This window comes from Tachyglossus aculeatus, chromosome 3, assembly GCF_015852505.1.
Source record: "Tachyglossus aculeatus isolate mTacAcu1 chromosome 3, mTacAcu1.pri, whole genome shotgun sequence".
Taxonomy (NCBI): Eukaryota; Metazoa; Chordata; class Mammalia; order Monotremata; family Tachyglossidae; genus Tachyglossus; species Tachyglossus aculeatus.
The window spans coordinates 58,215,682-58,226,011 of NC_052068.1; positions in this window are offsets into that span (position 1 = coordinate 58,215,682).

A 10,330-nucleotide genomic window follows, 5' to 3' on the forward strand; every position below is an offset into this window, starting at 1 on the left:
TGTAAAATGGGGATTGAGACTGTGAGCCCCACTTGGGACAACCTGATGACCTTGTATCTACCCCCGCGTTTAGAACAGTGCTTAGCACATAGTAAGCACTTAACAAATACCATCATTATTATTATAATCATTATCTATCCATCTATCTATCTATTTCAGATAGATACACACATATATATAAACACATATACACACATACAAGACATATATCTCTAGACTGTGAGCTAGTTGTGGGCAGGAATGTGTTTGTTTTTATATTGTACTCTCCCAAGCGCTTAGTACAGTGCTTTGTATGCAGTAAGTGCTCAATAAATATGATTGATTGAATGAATGAATGAATAAGTATCTATCTATCTACATATGTAGAAGCAGCATGGCCTAGTGGATAGAGCACGGGCTTGGGAGTCAGAAGGTCAAGGGTTCTCATACTGTCTCTACCACTTGTCTGCTGTGTGACCTTGGGCAAGTCACTTAACTTCTCTGGATTTAAGTTACCTCACCTGTAAAATGGGGATTAAGATGGTGAGCCCTTTATCCAATTATCTTGTATTCACCCTAGTACTTTGAACAGTGCCTGGCACATAGTAAGCGCTTAACAAATACCATTATTATTATCACCATTATTATTATAGATAGATATATAGATCTCTCTCTCTCTCTCTCTAAATATCTATATATATATATATATATATATATAACTACTCCTCACCCCACCCCCAAATACTTCATAGACTTAGTTATAACTCTCTATAATTCTTTTGTAAAAGCTATTTTTAGGGGGAGAAGGAAGGAAAATGAGGCAAGAGCCATGGGAAGGGCTACTATTGAAGGTAGCTAATAATGATGAAAATAGCAGTTACAAAATGAATGGTCCCAGCTTGTGGAACTGGATATGCTTCCTCTAAATGTATCAAGTCACAAGTTTAAGGTCTGCTGGCATAAGTTCAATTCAACATGCCCACATATTTCATCTGGTCTAAAGCCAAATTTCAGATAACATTTAGCAATTAGGAGGCCTGTCAGACTGTGGTGGAATTGAGACATTCATTTGTTTTAGGAACAAAGCAGCATAATGGATTTACATTTTGCCTCTGGAGACAGGGGATGGGTGATGGCTAGTAATAATTACAGTATTAGTTAAGTGCTTACTATGTGTCAAGCCACTGAGCTAAGCACTGGAGTAGATACAAGTTAGGTCAGACACAGTCCCTGTCCCACATGGGGCTCACAGTCTAAGGAGAAGGGAGGACAGCTATGGAATCTTCATTTTGTAGATGAAGAAACTGAGTGGGTGGGGATTAAATCTGGCTAGAGTCACATAGAAGCATGTGCTTTGTGGTCTTAGGCTGATCCTGAATATAAACACACTCTGCAATTTGGTGGAATTTGGAATGAGTGGCAATCTTCGCTCCAAACTAGGTCTGACTTGGAATAGCAAGGGGAGCGGAGGTCACAAATTGAAGAGGGGCAACAGTGGGGCTGCCAGAGGAAAGTTACCTTCCACCTGTCCAAACTCTGCTTTTTGGAGAAGGGAGATGAAAGGAGTGAAAGGGCGACATCCATTAGAGAAGGACTGAGAAAGGAGGGGACAGTGAAGAAAAAGTGGGAGCTGAAGGGAGAAAAGGTGGAAAAAAAGGAGGGCAGAAGGAGAGTCATGGGAGAGAAGGTAGGAGGAAGAGAGAGGGAAGAAGGAAGAAAGAGGTGATAAAGGAGGAAAGGGAGAGAGAAGGAAGGGAAGATATTAGTGCAGGAATTGGAGAGAGAAGGGAAAGTGAAGGGAAAGGGAAGAGACAGGAGACAGGAGAAAGAAGGGAATGCTGGTTGTGTCTTCCCAACAACTGCCCTTAATACGTATGTACTAATCGAGTTATGCCCTCTCCTTGCTTATTTATCTACTCACCTTTCCATTCTCTTGCTATTCCCAACTGAGTGTTTGTTCTTCCCACAGCTCCCACTAATTATGAATAATTTGGGTCTATCTGTAATTTATTTTAATGCCTGTCTCCCCCTCTAGACTATTAGCTCCTTGTGGGCAAGGATCATGTCTGCCAACTTGTGACACTTCCAAGTATGGTGCTCTGCACACAGTAAGCTGTCAATAAATGTCATTGATTAATTGATTGATTGTCTGCCCCCCTTATTTGACTGTTCCCCGTTAATTCTGTTGTGTTGTACTCTCCCAAAAGCTTAGTACTGTGCTCTGCACATAGTAAGTGCTCAATAAATACAATTGATTGATTTATTTTATCTTTACTTTCCCCAGTGCTATCCACTAGATTTGGAAACTTCCACTCAGTGAATAAGCTCCTTGAGGGCAGCAATCATGTTTATCCACGGTAGTATATTGTACTCTTCCAAGTCCTAATTATGGTCCTCTATACACAGTAAGTACTCAATAAATACCACTGATTGGTTGAATACTGTGCTCTGCACATAGGAGGTGCTCAATAAATACTATTGATTTTTAAGGACTGAGAAAGGAAGGAGGAGGAAAGATATGGAGAAAGAGAAGACAAGCATTGTGGCTTAGTGGAAAGAGCACAGGCTTGGGAGTCAGAGGTCTTGGGTTCTAATCCTGATCCACCACTGATCAGCTGTGTGACTTTGGGCAAGTGACAACTTCTCTGTGCCTCAGTTGCCTCATATGTAAAATAGGGATTAAGACTATGAGCCCCACGTGGGACAACCTAATTACCTTGTATCTACCCCAGCACTTAGAACAATGCTCGACACATAGTAAGCACTTAACAAATGCCATTATTATTATTAATATTACAAAGTCGAGAAATGTGGGGAGGGAGAGAGAATATGATGGATTGAGAGAGGAGAGAGAGGGAAAAGAAAGGGACCAAGAAAAAGGGTAGAGGGAACAGAGAAGAATAAAGAGGAAAGGGAAAGGAAAAGATGGAGAGGAAAAGGAAGGGGGAATGATAAGGGAGGGAGAGGTCGACAGAAACAATTTAATACATTTCACCAGAATTGTCTCTGCACTGAAAGCAGGGTGAGTCCTGTGTGGGTGAGAAGCTGTCCACTGCACATACTGTCCAGACTCCCATGAGTCCTGCCCCATGCCTTCTCAGATTTGTGAGTGTTGGGAATGTCTTGTGACCAAACCATTGTGGCTGTGACTCGTCTGAAACCCTCCTCAACAAGCCACTGCTCCTCATTTATTTAATTCTTGTCTCATATAGTTATGTTTTCATCTTTCCTTATGAGCCTGTCATCAACCACTTCTCATCCTCTTAGGCTTAGATGGTGAGGTCATTGGGAACCAAGAGGTCTGTGACTATCTCCTCCATTTACTTTTTAACTCCCAAAGCTTAAGGCAGTGCCTTGCACATGATAAATGCTCAATAAATAAAGTCACATCTTCACTAGGAAAAAATATTGCAGGTGAGTTGATGGCAGGAATTCATATTTCAGGCACAATTGGTGCTGAAAAGCACAAGGGAGAAGTCTGGAAAATCAGGGTAGAGTTCAGAAATGCTAAGAGGACTTCAGCGATCTTGCCTCTCGGGATATGTTGCTCTGTATGGCAGTAGAGCTTAACTGCTCCACTTTTAAATGCCCTATGACTAACTGGGAAAATATTGCAGCTTCCTCGGATGAAACACATTGACAAATATTCAAGGAGCCAGCCTGTATTTTCTTCCTCTCAATCGGAAACTTTGAATTGGGAAATAGCCCGAGCACTTTTTGCCTTTTTGATCGAAAAACTAGTCTTCAGTAATCGTCACGTAGGCACATCGTGATTTTCAAGAGGGGAGGGGTTGGGGATGAGCAAGCAGTGGTATAAAATGATCACATGTGCTAAAAGCAGGAATTTCAAGGGCAGGTTTAGGGAAAAAGTGTTTTTGTTTGAAAGCAGCTGGCTCACACGCATGAAGAGAAATGGCCACTGCTCTCTGGAACTTTAAACTGAAATTCTGGAAGGAGACACAGAGAAGTCTGGTTTTTAAAGGTGAAAATATCTCTACGTACGTAGTGCTCTGATGATACTTCTGGTGGAGAATCAGTGCCCGCTCACAGTAAAAGCAAAATAAACCAGCCAAAAAGAAAGTTAACCCCCGTTTGCCCAGTGGCACATTTTAATCTTGTACCACACATATGCAAATCATTTGTCCACCAGCCTAAAATTATCTTCCCAGCATCTGGACAGTTTCACTGCTCCTTGTCTCAGGATAGCCTTCCCAGATGTTAACTCTGTGAGAAGCCCCAACCTTGTCTTCCCCTACTGACATCCAGTTTGTGGAGGAGGAGGAGGTAGGGGAGATGAGGAACAAACGTTGTAAAGTGGAGTCATTTTCTGATGCTACCCTGCTCTGAAAACCCTCTGTTTCCAGCAACCTGGAGTGATGGCTAATCCCCGGTTGGCCTGCTAAAGAATGTGTGGTTTATTATTAAAGTCATCTTTGAAGATTTGACTGGAATTTGCTTCCCCAGCAATGCAGTGCTTGTGAACTCTACGCTGGGTGAATGTAAATGTGAATCTTTTTTTTCCATAATTCAACGTGTGTGTGTGTGTGTGTGCACACAGACTCAGAGATCTGATACTTTCCCTCTTCCTTTCCCCCACCATCATCTTCCCCCTAATCCTCTCAGCCAAAAAAAATCAAACAACTTCCCAGTTCCAATGTTCAAATGAATGTTAATTGCTGCTGGGACTTTGCCGTGAGGTGAAATCGTTTGTGCTCCTGGATGCCTTTATGGGTCAACAGTTCCCTGTAGACTGTAAGCTGCTTGTGGGCAGGAAACCTGTCTACCAATTTCATTGTGTGGTACTCTCCAAGTGCTTGGTACAGTGCTTTGCACACAGTAAATGCTCAGTAAATTCCACTGATTGATAACTGTCATATTGTACTCTTCCAAGCTCTTAGTACGGTGCTCTGCCCACAATAAATGCTCAGTTAAATACCATTGATTGGTGACAGATATGTCACCATCAAACAGCAAATAGCTCAAGTTACGGAAAATGACAAGGTGGCATTTTTCTCTCCATTGCCATAGAAACTGTAGATAACCTGATCGCTTATTCAGGGTTACCTGTTCACATTCCTTGATTGGTTTGTATCTTAGGAAAACAATGTTACCCTAGAATTATCTGTCCATTGGTGAGGATCAGCATGGACCAGCAAAACTATATTATTTTTTCTTTGATTTTGAATAGAAAACACTTCACTGTATCTGAAATTTGATCTACCTGTTATTTTATGTTCAGTGTGCCAGTTTCTCGAGGTTATGGACTAGCCTGTTTCTTAATTAACTCTGAATAAAACCCAGCATCATTAACACCTGGTGGGTTGGAGCTTTTTAATTTGCTGATGATTAAGAAATTTTAACCAGTGAAAGCCAGGTGATTGGATTGTCAGTGAAAATAGACTCTTATTTTAGAATAAAGATCCCTTTATAGAATCAATTTCTCTTACAAATTGCCTAAGAAATATAGGCCCATATACAGTCGAATGCACAGCTAGCTACCTTTCAGGTTAGAGGATGATGCTATTGCCCCAGAGAGTTCATCAGTGTACGCAGGTGCAGGAGAAGCAGCGTGGCTCAATGGAAAGAGCATGAGCTTTGGAGTCAGAGGTCATGGGTTCAAGTCTCAGCTCTGCCAATTGTCAGCTGTGTGACTTAGGGCAAGTCACTTCAATTCTCTGTGCCTCAGTTCCCTCATCTGTAAAATGGGTATTAAGACTGTTAGCCCCACGTGGGACAACCTGATCACTTTGTAACCTCTCCAGCGCTTAGAACAGTGCTTTGCACATAGTAAGCACTTAATAGATGCCATCATCATCATCATCATCAGATAAAATCAATGTGTGACTTCCACACTGTGTGCAAGCAAAAAGTGTCCCTTGCGACATGGTTGTATTTGATATTTACAGCGCTTGATACTGTTTTCATTTCACCTCTCATTGGCATGATCTTTCTTTGTTCCAAGAGAGTCACCCCATTTTTGACCGCTGCGCCCCAGACTGAATTGTCTTCTCTTGCTGTCCCCTAGCTGTCCTCTGCTGTCACATCATCATTATTATTACTCATATTTATTGAGTGCTTACTGTGTGCAAAGTACTGTATTAAGCACTTGGGAGAGTACAATATAACCTGGAACACATTCTCTGCCCACAGTGAGCTCACAGACTAGAGGGGGAGAGAGACATTGATATAAATAAGTTAACAAACAAATGAATTACAGATATATACATATGTGCTGTGGGGAAGGGAGAGAGGAGAGAGGACGAATGAAGGTGCAAGTCTGAGCGGTGCAGAAGGGAATGGGCAAAGAGGAGAGGAGGGCTCAGTCAGGGAAGGCTTCCTGGAGGAGATATGCTTTCAATAAGGCTTTGAAGTGGGGGGAAGCAATTATCATTTCAGGTTTCCCTACACTGTACTCCGAAAGGTTTCTTCTGCTCCCCTTTCTACTATTATCCCTTTCGCCATTCATGAGAAGCCACATGGCCTAGTGGAAAAAGCCCAGGCTTAGTTAAAAGATGTGGTTCTCTCTTGTGATGGATCTTACACTTTAATGGGGAAATAAGCAATTACAGATTATATTCCAATAGTGGGAGCAGGAAGCAAAACAAAGATTCATTCAATCATATTTATTGAGTGCTTACTGTCTGCAGATCACTGTACTAAGCACTTAAAAAGTACAATTCAGCAATAGAGGTGATCCCTGCCCACAACGGGCTTACAGTCTAGAAGACAGGCTTACAGTCTGGAAGACACATGTGATCAAAGCAAGACAAAGGGAAGATGAATGGATGAATGAATTAGGACCTGGGTTCTAATCCTGATTCCGCCACTTGTCTGCTGTTTGACCCTAGGCAACTTACTTAACTTCTCTGTCTCCATTCCCTCATCAGCAAAATGGGGATTGAACACCCATTCTCCCTCCTACTCAGACAGAGAGCTTCATAATAATAATAATAATATTGGTATTTGTTAAGCGCTTACTACGTGCCAAGCACTGTTCTAAGCCCTGGGGGGTATACAAGGTAATCAAGATTGTCCCACGTGGGGCTCACAGCTTAATCCTCATTTTACAGATGAGGGAACTGAGGCACAGAGAAGTTAAGTGACTTGCCCAAGGTCACACAGCTGACAAGTGGTGGAGCCAGCATTTGAACCCATGACCTCTGACTCCCAAGCCTGGGCTCTTTCCACTGAGCCACACTGCTTCTCTGTGAGACCTGATCATCTTGTGTCTCCCCCAGAGCTTGGTACAATGTTTGACACATGGTAAGCCCTTAACAAATACCACATTTATTATTATGATTATTCAGCTCCCAACCGAGCAGGTGATAGGGTATCCTGATACCATCCATTGTTCTCACATGCCCCCTTCTAGTGAAGGTGCCCTGCGGTGAGCATTGCTTTGATAGTGCTGTTCTATGTTCCAGGACATCACTGCTTATGAGCTCGTCTTGTGTGACATGCAGGTGGCATGTAGCATTTTTATTTCACTCCAAATGAACTATGCTGAAAAACGGAAAGGGCCTAGTGGAAAGCGTATAGTCTTGGGCGGCAGAGGTCCAGTGTTCTAATCCCAGCTCTGCCACTTACCTTCTGCTTGACTCTGAACAAGTCACTTAACTTCTCTGTGTTTCAGCTTCCTAGTCTGTCAAATAAGGATTTAATCCGGGTTCTCCCACCTATTTAGGCTGTGAGCCCCACGTGAGACAGGGATGGGGTCTGACTTGATTTCCTCGTATTTACCCAGGGCTTGTTATGGTGCTTGCCACGTACAAAGCACTTATTGTTATGCTTAATTGTAGTAGATAGAGCAGTCATTCATTCATCATTCAATCGTATTTATTGAGCGCATACTGTGTGCAGAGCACTGTACTAAGCACTTGGGAAGTACAAGTCGGCAACATATAGAGAAGGTCCCTACCCAACAATGGGTAATCTGGCTCTCCCACTTCTCTGCTGTGTGACCTGAGGCAAGCCACTTCACTTCTCTGGGCCTCAGTTACCTCATCTGTAAAATGGGGATGGAGACTGTGAGCCCCACATGGGACAGCGACTGTGTCCAAACCGATTGTCTTGTATCCACCCCAGTGCTTCGTACAGTGTCTGGCACATAGTAAGTACTTAACAAATACTGTTATTTTTATCATTCCTGTTAATTCATCAGAATTCTTTTCTAGGAAGCTTTCTAATATATCCTCATAACATCCCTGGGAGATGGACATCTAATAGTATTACCGCATTCATTTTGTCATGGAAGAACTGTGATTACACCATGATTTGGTGGCCAAAGACAGAGTCAGGTTTTCTAAGTCCCTGCCTGGCACTCAACTGTCCTGGAGCTCCAGTATGCATTGCTGAAAAATAGTCACTGGTTTTTGTCTAAGGGAGACAAGAGATTTCTCCTCTGTGCAAACCCAAAGCCAGCACCAATATGAGCTTCCCCAGTCTGACAAAGATGTAGATGCTTGGGGGAAGAGAGCAACTCATTCTGTATCTTCATTCTTCCTGGAGCCCCTCAGGAAGCGATGTGGCATAATGGAAAGATCACAGATCATGGAGTCAGGGGATCTGGGTTCTAATTCCAGCTCCGCCACTTGCCTGCTGGATGACTTTGGGCAAGTCACTTAATTTCTTTGTGCCTCAGTTACATCATCTGCAAGGTGGGGATTAAGTCCATGAACCCTATGTGGGACAGGGACTGTTTCCAACCTGATTAACTCATATTTACCCCAACTCTTAGTACAGTGCCTGGAAGATAGTAAGGACTTAACAAATACCATTAAAAAGAAGACAACCAAAACTACTACTACTACTTCTGCTACTATAGACCCTTCCTTATCATTTTCATGTTGCTTTGATATATATGATCAGCCAGTGGTGTTTACTGAGCAACTATATACTGTGAAATGCATGTACTGCATTTCATAGTACTTGCATTAGAGAAGCAGCATGGCTCAGTGGAAAGAGCACAGGCTTTGGAGTCAGAGGTCATGGGTTCGAATCCCCGCTCCGCCAATTGTCAGCTGTGTGACTTTGGGCAAGTCACTTAACTTCTCTGGGCCTCAGTTACCTCATCTGTAAAATGGGGATGAAGACTGTGAGCCCCCTGTGGGACAACCTGATCACCTTGTAACCTCCCCAGCACTTAGGACAGTGCTTTGCACATATTAAGCACTTAATAAACGCCATTATCATTATTATTACTGAGTACCTGCTATGTTCAGAGCACTGTACTACATACTAAATGTAGTGCACTGAAGTAAGACTTGAGAAAGTATAACAGAGGTAAAAGATGTGGTCTTGTCCTATAATGGATTTTACACTTTATTGGGGAAATAAACCAATAGAGATTATATTCCAATAGTGGGAGCGGGAGGCAGAACAAAGATACAGGTGGTCAGAGCAAGATAAAGGAAAGACATATAGTTGAATGGGTAAATACACTAGTTTATATAGGTAGACTTAGAGTTATCCCTTATTATAACACTTTTCATTTAGTGCTCTTTCATAACAGGACTATTGAATTTTAATGCCTGCATTTCTTAGCATGATTTTCCTTTGAAGAACTCAATCTAGTTTTACAACACACAAAAAGTTTACCGTGGCTCAGACATCTCCTTTTCCTTTCCCAATCAGTCAATCAATAAATGGTATTTGTTGAGCGCTTACGATGAGCAGAGCACTGCACTAAGTACTTGGGAGAGTATAATTCATTCATTCATTTAATTGTATTTATTGAGTACTTCCTGTGTGCAGAGCACTGTACTAAGTGCTTGGAAAGTACAATTTGGCAACAATTTGGCCAAGACGGGTCCTTTTCCAGGGCCTGAGGGTGTGCAGGTTGACCCTGCAGACAGGACTGTGCTTGCAGGGAGGTTTAACTTGCAGAGAAGCAGCATGGCTCAGTGGAAAGAGCCCGGGCTTTGGAGTCAGAAGTCATGGGTTCGAATCCCAACTCCACCACATGTCTGCTATGTGACCTTGGGCAAGTCACTTAACTTCTCTGAGCCTCAGTTATCTCATCTGTAAAATGGGGATTAAGACTGTGAGCCCCATGTGGGACAACTTGATCACCTTGTATCCCCCAAGCACTTAGAACAGTGCTCTGCACATAGTAAGCACTTAACAAATGCCATTATTATTATTATTATCATTATTATTATTATTATTTAACCCAGCTATAGAATTAAGGGCCCTGGGTCTTCTCAGTCCCAGAGTCAAGTCAGACAGAACCAGTTCCCTGCACAGATTTCCAGGTCCTGTTTCCAGAACCAGCCTCCATACCTAGAGTGGCAGCTTTGTCTTAACTAGCCTTCCCCAAAAGCTTAATCCCTTCACACACACAAGGGCCCCC